The following is a 10,560-nucleotide window of genomic DNA, read 5'->3' as shown; positions in this document are numbered from 1 at the left end:
GCAAAGATGGGTACCGTTTTGTTCAAACTCCATACCTAGCATTTTTTCTATGTTTAGCAATGAGGAGAAAATGCATATTGAATCATTAATTATTAGTGTTTGTTGAATGAGTAAGTGAATGCATTGATTATACGTTCATTAATTTTATGTTAGTGGGGAAATAGGCATTAGATATCTTAAATATTAAGCCAAACCTAGTATTATGGGTGAAGGAATGATATCTCATCTCTTGGTGTTTCCTTAGACGATGATCAGTTATGCCTTTGTAAAGTATAAGTTAGTATAAATATGGTTCAAAATCTTGTTCTGAACAAAACCCAAAAGAGCAATGTTGCATGAAAGATTAACCTTGCTTCTTTAAAAGAATATTAAGGGTCTCTTATGTGCTATGCCTTTTTGCATATATTATCTCATTCTTCACAACCACCATGCAGGGAAGCCTTTCTAATTATCATATTTTAGATGAGGAAATGGAGCCTTTGAGGAGCTGATAATAGCAAGATCCAACCCAGACCCCTTTGACTTCAAAGTCTATATTCCTTCTATTCTACTATACCTCCTTTATATATTAGCAAAAGCAAAACCAATTCACTGTTATCAAACATTTATGAACATCCATCTGCAGAAGGCTCTCTGGTGGACATGAAAAAGAGTTACACAGACATGATCCAGAAACTAACTTAGTGGATGTATGAACATATTAGAGATAGTAACTGAGCATATGTCACCTAAATAAGCTAGGGTAGAGAACTAAATTATGTCCAAGCCAAATGAGCATAACTGGGGAACCAGTGTGAATGAATGAGCAGAATTCCTGCTTTAAACAGTACAGGATTTGGTGATCACTTATGGGAGTCCACTAAGTCAGTCTACCAACAATAAACATTTATTGAGAACCTATTATATATGTCTAAATGAAACCAGAGTAGGTCTAGCAGGGTTTGGGGGAAGTAGTGGTTGATTATCTCCCTAGTACTTTGTCAGCAGACAGAGAAGTGAGGAAAGTGAGTTATACCAGAGAGATATCAGTGTTCACCTGTACTGGTGAAGCAAAGATGTTTAGAGCCAAGAGAGATCTAAGTCATCGAGTCTTTGGTCACATGTCAAGGGTAGGTTCTTTAAAGGATGAGGAGACATATGTCTTGTCTTAGGAGGCAGGTGGCCAAAGACAGGACCAGTTACAGATTTTGTGTGAAACGAAAATGCCAGGCCCTTATTAAAAAATTATTAAGAATTTCAAGACAGCAACTGCAAAGCACTAAACCAAGTGCTCTGTCCTGTACAGCTACACAGGTTGTGCACCCATGAAGCTAGCCCTGACCAAAGGGAAAATACTCTGAGCAAATGCTGCAAGTTAATGCAGAACACAATAAAAAAAAAGGGAGCACAATGTATATACAAGGCAAGAACAGTGTGATACAACACACAAACGTATAGAGGTGAAGAGAGCACAAAGCTGAGATAGAAGTGATAGAAAAAATTTTTCGTGGTTAGAGCCAAGAGGACTAACTTTCAATAAAGGTGCCTCAGGAGTTGTCTTAGCCACCTTTACTTACATTATTTCATTTATTCCTTTCCAAAATATTGTAAGGTGGGGGTAAGGTGGTGTTATAGGTGGCATTCCCTCGGAAGCAGACCCTGAGACAGAGATTAGATGAAGGGAATGCTCTTGGGAACAACACATGTTAACAGGGAAGGGAAATAAGCAAGAGTGGGCAGAAGGAGGAGTTGGGCTGTGATGCAGAGATCTACATCCCTCCACAAGGAGCTCTGGAATTGGGATGCCCCTTTAGAGTTGTTTTTTTTTGTTTGTTTGTTTTTTGGCTTAAACAACAAGGCCTTTATTATTGCACAAACCAAAGCAAGGTGAGGTAGGAAGTTCACAGGTTGGTGACATGGAGGCTGGAAAAATCCATCACGAGTGTCATGTGAGAACAAGAAGGTCCACGAAGGGGAAACTTCTCTGCAAGCCACCAGCAGAACCCAGATAACATCCTTTAGGACAAAACTGGGTCAGGTACATGCCCTAGACAGAAGGGAACAAGGTCCCCCTGAAGTCTCAGGCTGCTCATTATTTTCTCTAGGGACAGCACAGACGTTTACTTCCCTGAACAGGTTGGGGTGACTGATGCTCACCATGGGGACCTGTCAGGTGGTAGAGCTGAGATGACTTGTGCCACAGAAACTGGCAGTGACATCATTTTGGCAGGGACCCCAGGCAGTTTAGGAAGTGCAATACAGCTCCTGGAAGCTCCCCACATACCTGGAACTTATGAGGAATCTCCCCACTGTGAATATTCAGGTGTAAGAGTTTCAACTTTAAGATGTCTCCCTCACAAAGGCTCTCCTCCAGTGTCATTATATTGAGCAAGGAAATAGCATGTTCCCTGCATGTCTACAGCTTTGCTCTGTGTGAACTTTCTGGCGCCCAACGAGGTGAGATCTTCCACTGAGGCTTTCCCACATTCACTGCACACTCATGAGGTCTTTCTCCAGTGTGGACTTTCCTGTGCAGAAAGAGGTTACACCTTTTGCTAAAGATTTTCGAGAACTTGTCAAGCCTGCCCGTGAAGCTTCTAGTGCAGAATCAGAGCAGACCATTGGCTGAAGACTTTCCCCACATTTGCTGCACACATACTGCATTTGTGTGTGGAGGGTGAACTTTCCAGTGCCAAATGAGGTTAGACCCTAGAGGTTAGACCTTAGGCTGAATGCCTTCTCACATTTGTTGCACCCATGAGGCCTTTCTCTAATGTGAATTTTTTGGTGCTGAGCAAACTGGGTATTATTGCTGAAGAATTCCTCAAATGCCCTGCACTCAGAAGGTCTTTCTCCAGCGTGAACTCTACTATGTTTAATGAGGCTGGAGGTGTTGCCAAAGCATTTTCCACATTCGTCACACTCAGAAGGCCTTGCTCCAGTGTGAACTCTCTGATGTTTAAAGATGCTGTAGCTTGGCCCAAAGAATTTCCCAGGTTTGCTGCACTTATAAGGCTTTGCCCCAGTGTGAATTCTCTGGTGTTGAATGAAACTGGAGACGTGAGTGAAGAAGTTTCCACAATCGTTGCATTTATAAGGCCTTTCTCCAGTATGGACTTTCTGATGCTGGAAGAGGTTAAACCTTCGTGGGAAGGCTTTCCCACATTCACGGCACTCGGAGGGGTTTCTCCAGCGCAGAAAATCTGGTGCCAAGACTCTTCCTGCCTCCCCACCTGGCGCACCGACCGGGCGGGCGAGGGCTCTGCCCGGGCGCCCAGGCTCGGTGGCAAAGGGGAAAAGCGCAGTGAGCCCGCTCCCCTCGCTCTCCTGGCAGGCGCTCCGCGGCCCGCTGCCCCCTGGCCCCGCGCCCCAGCCCTTGCCCCCGGCTTCACAGGTCTGGCGGCGGCGCCTCGGGAGCCACTGCGAGAGGCCCAACCCCCCGGCCGGAGAACTTTTTTCCTTCACTCTGTTGGGGGATGCTGGACAGCTGGTTGCCTTGCTCCTCCTCGTTTCTCTTTTATTTCCTTTTCTTGTTCCTTCCTTCTTCCCTTTCTTTTTCCCCCAGGCGGCGGCTGCGCTCGACTGACACAGAAACTCGCCTCAGACGCCAAACCCGAAGTCGAGAGACCGCCCACGAGCCGCTGGCCAGCTCCGCCTCCTCCCGGCTCCTCCTTCCTGCGCGCGCCCCTGGGGGCCTGGGGGAGCAGGCTCTTATACCCCAACGTCGCCCGGGCGTGGGAGGCAGACCGTCTTGGGAAAAAGGACGTGGGAGTGGGCAATGAGGCTCTCTTCTGCCCAGGGAAGACGCAGACTAGAGCTGTCCCTGGCAGTGCTCCCAGCAGCTGGGGGAATACTTCCTTCCTGAAGGTAGGTTCTGGGCAGCACAACACAGCATCCGCTGACTATTCACTCCACTTTGCAGATAAGACTGAAAAGATCGAGAGATTTGTCCGAGGTCCAATGGGGGTTTCTGTCCAGCTTAAACCCTCATTCCCAGGAACGGTGCCCTATTCGTAACTCTTGGTTAAATGTTCGGTCTGGGTGGCCATGTTTCTACCAAGTGACACTTCATGCTGTTTGGACTACAGGATCCTGGATAGAGTTGGTCCTTAACTCTTCAACAACCAATCAGATTTCTCTCAAAAATCTGTACTAAGGATGGACGGGCTCTCTAGGTGTATAATGGGAGGACCTAGGATTTCAAGATCATGTCAAACTGGCACAGCCATTTCTAGAAAACGTGCACACTTCTGAGTATGCAGAGAGAAGATACTTCCTCAGAGAGGGACAGAGGAGTGGAGGAAAGAGCTGCCTCCATCCTAGCAGAGTCTCAATTGCAACCCTAGACTAGTGTGAGAGGATTTCTATACAGACCCAAGCTCCTGCAGATAACAAGATACTAAAAGCAATTACCTGAGATACTGGCTAAAGATTCTAACCCAGCCCTGTTTCATCCCACAGTCAATTATTTTCCACTGTGGAAGTGAGATAAGGTTAATAAGTACTTATACATTAATATGTAATTAGATGGAAAAAATATTCCAGAAGGAACCTGAGAACACTGCAGCTATGCACTGGAAACAGGGAAGAATAGAACAATTGGAAAATGTATCAGGGGAAGAAGGAGAGGACGTAGTAGAAGCACACCAAGACCAAGACCAAAGTTAACCAAACTATTAGGCCACAGTCCTGACTACATTTGAGGCTCCTAGTTCCCCATTTCTCAGTTACTGCATTCTGCCATCTGAAGCCACCACACCAATGAAACATCTGTCTCAGAGGTCCACAGTGACCTCCTATGGGATAAATACAGTGATTCTTTTTAGTTTTTATCTTATTTGATCTCTCTTCAGCATTCAATATTCCTGGCTATTCCCCTCTCATTGAAACAGTCTTCTCTCTTAGCTTTATTGTCATCACTTTTCTGGTTTTCCTCCTAAATATCCAGCAGCTGCTTTTCAGTCTCCTGCCCTTTGATTGTTGGTGCTCCCATCAACCCTCTTCTCAGGGTGTACTCTCCTTGTGTGAGCCAGTACATTCTCCTGACTTCACCTATCACCTGTATACTGCTGACTTCCGACATACTCCCACTACGTCCCCCCTGAGCTCCAGACTCGAATGTGCAGACATGGACTGGAAATGTCCACTCAGAGGTCCTGTAGGCACCTCAACTTCAACATATCCAAAATGTGATTCCCACCCAAACTCATTCCTTCTAATCTGCCTATCTTGATGAATCGTGATGCCTAAGACTCAGACCCCTTTCCTCCTTCACATCTGTAGTTTGTCTCCTCCACTCCATCCTCACTGCCATTTCCTTAGATCCAACTGACACTGTAGCTTCCTGACTGATTTCCCTGCCGTCGTGGTCGCCCCTTGTCCATTCTCCACATGCTCATCACTGCACGCTCATGTTTGCATTGTTTCAATCTCACCTCCTAGATAAATTAAAACTCTTTAGCATTGGTTGAAAGACCATTCCTTTGTGGTCTATTCCCTGCCACTGCTCCAGTGTAATTTCTTCTACTTCTGACCTCTCTTCTTAAGCTTTATCCCAGTCTGTGTACATCTCTCTCTCTCTCTGTAATACATCTCCCCACTTCTTTCCCTGGCGAACTTCAAAACTCAGATGTCATTTCCTCTGGATGTTTGCTCTGAGACTCCTCCAGTCTGAGTTAGGTTCTCCTTCTGTTTATTCTGATGACATTCAATACTTACTTCCATCTTAACACTTATTACCCTAGATCATAACTCTTTGTTTCCTTCTCTTTCTTCACCTTTAGACTCTGAATTCCTCAAGAGCAGGGACTAGGCCTTTTTTCTAATCCATCCTGCCACTCTGTATCTTTTGATTGGAGAATTCAATCCATTTACATTTGGAGTGATTATTGATATATGAGGGCTTAATGCTGCCATTTTATTGCTCATTTTCCAGTTCTTCTGTATTTCCTTTGTTTCTTGTCCCATGTATTTTGGTCTACCAATTGAGTTTGGTAGTTTTCTATGATGGTTTTCTCTTTATTTATCATTTGTGTCTCTGTTCTGATTATTTGTTTAGTGGTTACCATGAGGTTTGTATTAAAAATCTCATAGATGAGATAGTCCATTTTCTGATAGCCTCTTATTTTCTTAGATTAAGCTGATTCCATCCCTTCCCTCTTCCCCTTCTAAGTTATTATTGTCACAACTTATTCCATCTTGTGTTGTGAGTTTGTGGTTAAAATGATGAGATTATATTTATTTTTGGTGTTTTGCTTCCCTTTATCTTTAATGTTATAATTAAGAGTTTGCTAACCTGTTTTGATAGAGAGTTGCAATTTTCTGATTTTGTCTATCTATTTACCTCCTTGCTCAAGGCTTTGTAACCCCTTTCTTTTTTTTTTCAGGTATGCGGGCCTTCTTGAGCATTTCTTGTGGGGAGGTGGGGGGTCTTGTGGTGATGAGCTCCCATAGCTTATTTTTATCTGGGAAAGTTTTTATTTCTTTGTCATATCTGAAGGATATTTTTGCTGGATAGAGTATTCTTGGCTGAAAGTTTTTGGCTTTCAGAATTTTGAATATATTATTCCACTGTCTCCTAACCTATAAGGTTTCTTCTGAGAAATCCGCTGAAAGCCTGATAGGGGTTCCTTTGTAGGTTATTTTCTTCTACCTTGCTGCCCTTACTATTTTTTCTTTATCATTGACTTTTGCCAGCTTTACTACTATATGCCTTGAAGAAGGTCTTTTTACATTGATATAGTTAGGAGTTCTATGGGCTTCTTTCACTTATATTTCCAGCTCCTTCCCCAGGTTTGGGAAGTTATCAGCTATTATTTCTTTGAACAAGCTTTCTGCTCCATTCTCCTTCTCTTCTCCTTCTGGAATACCTATAATCCTTATGTTGCATTTCCTAATTGAGTCAGATATTTCTCAGAGAGTTTCTTCATTTCTTTTTAGTCTTAGTTCTCTCTCCTCCTCCATCTGAAGCATTTTTATATTTCTGTCCTCCAGACTGCTGATTCTCTCCTCCATAATATCAGGTCTGTTATGCAAGGATTCCAGATTTTTCTTTATCTCATCCATTGTGTTTTTCATCTCCAACATTTCTGATTGGCTTTTCTTTATAGTTTCAATCTCTTTTGTGAAGAAGTCCCTGATTTCATTGAACTATCTATCTGTACTTTCTTTTAACTTGTTGAGTTTTTTTATGATAGCTATTTTGAATTCTCTTTGTCATTTAGATTATAAATTTCTGTGTCTTCAGGATTGATTTCTGGGCGCTTGTCACTTTCCTCTGGTCTGGATATTTAATATATTTTTTCGTACTGTTTGATGGCGTGGATTTGTGCCTCTGCGTAGTGATAGTATCTGGTCAAGGCTTCCACCTGCTGCCACTGGGTAGGGGTCAAGAGCTGTATATTCTGAGCCTGCCATGACCCCAGCTCACTCTCTCACAGCTGCTTTTTTTCTATCATATGTGCAGACACTCTGGCCAACTGGCTGAGTTGGAGTGTGGGGTGGGGGGAGGGGCACTTTCTTTCGCCTATGCAATCCCAGGGGTCTTCTTGCTCTGCCCTCACTATCTGCTCTCCTAGGGTGCTGGCTTGATGAAGACACCCCCACAATAGCTTAGTCACCTCTGTGTGGGGCTTTCCCATGGGCTGTGAGGGAACTTGGAGAGTGAAGGTGTTCCCACAGAGGGTCACCCCTGCCCCGTCTCCTCTCAGAGCCGCACATGGTCCAGAGCCCAGGGTCGCTGTGGTTGTGGAGGGAGAGGAGATTGCCCTACCTCCTTCCACTTCCTCCGGGGGTTCCAGCACCTCCACCTTCAGACGTATGGCTGTGTGGGTCTCTCAGAAGTCTTTTGTGTTGTGTGAATGTCGTCTGTTGGTATATGAATATCCTTTTCATTGTATCTTAGTGGGGAGAGTCCAAGGGGAGAGCTGACTCAGCCATGATGCTGAAGTCACCTGTAGGTCTTTTTTCTATATAATCCTAACAGTTAGCTCAGGGTCTGGCACATAGTAGGCATTCAAAATGTTTGGAATGGGCCAGCCCAGTGGCCTAGCGGTTAAGTTCGGCACACTCCACTTCGGCGGCCTGGGTTCGTGGGTTCGGATCCTAGGTGTGGACCTACACCACTCATGAAGCCATGCTGTGGTGGCGACCTACATACAAAATAAAGGCAGATTGGCACAGAGATTAGCTCAGTGACAATCTTCCTTAAGCAAAATGAGGAAGATTGGCAATAGATGTTAGCTCAGGGCCAATCTTCCTCACCAAAAAAAAAAAAAAAGCTTGGAATGTATGAATGACATACTTAAAATAGAGAAGAGTTATTATCTCATTCCTGAGCCTTGTTTTAAAACTTGAGAGTTTTAAAGAGATGAATCATGGAAAGAATAAAAATCACTGTGTTACTAAAGATGAGTGAAGCCCTCAGATTTCTTCAGTTATAACCAATTGGGTAGGTGGGCTTAGTGTCAGTGTTTTAAGATCTTGTTTAGTCAGTTCTAGCAATGTATGCTGGCACAGCTGAGAAAGTATGACAACAGTGCTTGAAGTAAGAAACAATGATAATGTTGTAAGAAGATCCAAATCTAAGAGTCTTCTTAGATCCTGCCAAGAACATCTTTACACTGTGATATTTCCCTGATGCTAAACCTGCTCTTAAGGATCAAAGAAATGTGAGAGGCGTGTCTAATGCCATAGCCTAAAGCCAAGTTCATTAGAGAGAATCCCTGTCCCAAAGTTCCAGTTTAGAAACTTAGAGAATAGTAGAATCTGTTGTTTTCAAGGTTACACAGTTTGTCAGATGCCAAACCAGGAACTGTTCCAAGCTATACTACAGAAATCATTGTGCAGTTCTTTCAGGACAGGGGCCAGGTGGGTTTTACTCAGTCATATACACACACATAGAACATATCACAATCCTGCCACAGTGGGCACTCAATTTATTGAAGGAAGGAAGGAATGAATGAATGTGCTCTACCATAGTCTGGTGTAGATGAGAGGTGATAAAAATAATAAGAAGAATAATGAGTTTTCACATGTTCAGGTATATGGTGAAGCCATTCTAGTTTAAATCTGATTTGGCCTAAAATTTGTTTTTCCCAGAGCAGCCTGACTTATGACCCACAAAACATGCATTGTACATTTGCTTCAAACATTTTTCCCAAAGCAAGGAGTGCACTCTTTAAAGATAGGGATGGGGGCCAGCCTGGTGGTGTAGCAGTTAAGTCTGCGTGCTCTGCTTCGACAGCCCGGGTTCATAGGATCGGATCCCCGGCATGTACCGATGCAAAGCTTGTCAAGCCATGCTGTGGCGGCATCCCATATAAAATAGAGGAAGATTGGCATGGATGTTAGCCCAGGGCCAATCTCCCTCAGCAAAAGAGGAGCATTGGCATTGGATGTTAGCTCAGGGCTAGTCTTCCTCATAAAAAATATGAATGTCTCCCTTTCTCTGACACCAATACTAATACTTCTTTGAAGATAAGCTTTTATTCCCAGAGAACCAAGGTCAAGTTGACCGCTGTGTATGTGCTAAACTGCAGCAAAACATCTTGTCACTTTGGGGGAAAAAATTCTATTCCTGTCATGCCTGATGTATGTTCTTTGTTCTGAAATGGATCTAACCATGCTGTAAACCTTGCCTCCCCAGAGTGCTTTCTTCCCTGGTGGAGGAAGTGCTTCTCGGCTAGTCCTCAGCATTAGCTCATTAAATATCACTCTATCTTTCTTATCTATAGATCGGTTATTGGTTATTTGCATCGATATTTCTTGGTGTAGTTGGGAGGATTTCAGAGAAACCCAGCTAAGGCCACTTGGAATTTACTTTGAACTGGTGTTTGGTGCCAGCACAGGCCCATTGAGTCCCTGTAGCTTCACTGCCTTCTTCAGTGCGTTCTTCTGAAATCTGGACCTCCTTGCTTAAGTTGATGGTCCTGATATTTATTTGGGCTGTTTCAGGTCTTAAGACTAAGTGTCTCAAGAGAATAGAGGTACATATCCTAGGTAAGAGGGACCTAAGGGGAAGTTTCCAAGGCAGGGAGGCCTAAGGGGAACTTTGGAGTGAACTAGGTTGGCTGTTTTTTAATTTGGCTTTAATTGGAAAGGAATTGTGCTTATAAAGTCTGAACAAACTGATAGTAAAATGAGAGTCTGAAGTTGATCCTTGTGACATCCAGCAGTACCATAGGAAATTCCATCATGATGGTTTGTTTTAAATAGTTAAAGACTTGTCCAGGGACACGCACATAAGGATTAATCATCCAGCGCTCTGAGCCCCTATGGTAATTTTAGACTACTGGCAGGAGAAACCAAGACACAGAAGACAGTGTTCATGGATTTTTAGAAAGGGGCACTCACAAGCAGCATGCTTCTGATCCACTACACTGTCTTTAGAAATCGTTCAGACTTTATAATAAAATGAAAGTAAAAGAAAATGGGAAATCGCACTTCTAAAGCCGACCAGCTCCCAGAAGGGCAGCCACCTACAGGAACTCTGGCTGGCTTCATGTACAATATATCTGGAGCTGTTACTGGCAAGTACTTAACAAAATGGGGAAGTTTGACAAAAGATAACTTGAGTCTTAA

Source organism: Diceros bicornis, chromosome 8, assembly GCF_020826845.1.
Source record: "Diceros bicornis minor isolate mBicDic1 chromosome 8, mDicBic1.mat.cur, whole genome shotgun sequence".
NCBI classification, from domain to species: domain Eukaryota; kingdom Metazoa; phylum Chordata; class Mammalia; order Perissodactyla; family Rhinocerotidae; genus Diceros; species Diceros bicornis.
This window is presented reverse-complemented; position numbering follows the sequence as displayed.